The sequence below is a fragment of the Grammomys surdaster genome, unplaced genomic scaffold, assembly GCF_004785775.1.
Source record: "Grammomys surdaster isolate TR1022 unplaced genomic scaffold, NIH_TR_1.0 1136, whole genome shotgun sequence".
Classification (NCBI taxonomy): domain Eukaryota; kingdom Metazoa; phylum Chordata; class Mammalia; order Rodentia; family Muridae; genus Grammomys; species Grammomys surdaster.
The window spans coordinates 2,569,976-2,571,768 of NW_021605555.1; positions in this window are offsets into that span (position 1 = coordinate 2,569,976).

Consider the following 1,793-nt stretch of genomic DNA (forward strand, 5'->3'; position numbering starts at 1 on the left):
CACATAAAACCAAGTGTGATGGTACATACTTGTAAACCCAACACTTGGGACACAGAAGCAGAAGGATCAGAAGTTCAAAGTTATTCTCTTCTCAGTTGTAGATTTAAAGCAAGTCTTGGATGCAGACACCCTTCTCAAAAGAAAGAAAGAAAAAAAGATATAATGAGGATATGTAAGTCCTGGTTAGATGGTGGTTAGAAAAGAATAGAGAAGTTGAAAGATAGTTTAAAAATACATTTGAATTTAAAAATGATATTGGGTTCAAAAGCATCTTATGGCTACCAATAATAAATGACTATAAAGTTCTAAAACATTATGTTAAATTCTAAGTCACATGTTATGTTTTCTGCTCTAGCCTTCTTTGTATTCATCAATATTAAATATATGGAACACTGAGACAATATTGAGTATTAGCTTAATGTGATAAAGACACTGACTACGTTAGTCACTTTGAGTTCAATTCTCTGGCTACCAAGGCAATCTTACAAAGTTCCTATAGAATTGATGGAAAAGTTATAAAGTTTTATAAAGTTATAAGTTTTATAAAGTTAGAGTAATGACTTGGTAAGAGATATGGGATTATTCTTATGATTTTCTTTTACTTTCAAGGAATCATGCAGAAAAACTGGACGGTGAGTATTTTAATGTCTGGCTGTGGATATTTTTGTCATAGTGAGAAAAAAGAAATGTGTGCCTCTTCTGTTCTCTCCTGTATGCTTACAGAAGGAGTCTGAGGAGCAAAAGTGTCTTTAGAGTGAACTTTATCTCTTCAAAGACAGAAAGTCCTTTATCAGCATAGACTCTAAATTACTTGGAATTTTTTGTTGTCTTCTGAAGTTTATTTTCATTGTACTGTACGTTGGGTTTTCATAGTCTTACACATTTACACACATGAGTTTTTTCTTGGATTTGGTTACATAAAAGGTACCACCAGAATTTCAAAATAATATCTTACTCTAAATAAATTAAAGCAGGATGTCCAGTGTAGTGTGTGCATCTGCCCAACGGCTTAAACAGAAAAAGGACACAAGAAAATTCTGTGGTAGGTATAAGATAAACATACTTTTGTTTATGTTTTCTGATATTCTGGTTGCTTAGAAGTTGGAATTTTTTTCCTTGCTTTGGGCTGTTCTTTTAGAAAACCAAACAATTACCCAGTTTGCCCTGGGACTTTGATCTTTGTTTTGTATTTTGTTATGCAAGGCTCCAATCCATACCATTTGTTGTGTTTTCTACTTTGTCAGATCATCCACTCTCTGAACATATTACTCACAGATGGTTGGAAGAAACAACTGGAGTAAAGGTAGTGTGTCTTACATTGACATCTCCCACAAATCTCCAGAGACTGTTGAGTAAATACCCACATACTTTTGCAGGTGCTAAAATAGATTTCTGTGGCCTTTCACCTAACATAATTAGCTTTCCTTTCACTCCTACTGTTTACCATATCTCTTCCTAACCTTTGTTTTTCACAAGAGTGCCTTTGGGATCAAATCAAGCAGTACAGACACCTGCATGCCAGAAGGAAAACACCAAAACTCACTTATGCCCCAGGACAGTCATGCTACAAGCCAATGCTGCAGATGTCTTCACTTCATACCAGGACAATCAATCATGCAATGATATGTAAGCAGACTCTTGGGGAATTCTGCAGTGATTTGCTAATTTTGACTCTCATAGAAATATTAGTACCTTGAGTGACTAAGTTGCAAGATTGTGATTTAAAGTTCATGTGTAAATTTCTGCCTCTCTCTCTCTCTCTCTCTCTCTCTCTCTCTCTCTCTCTCTCTCTC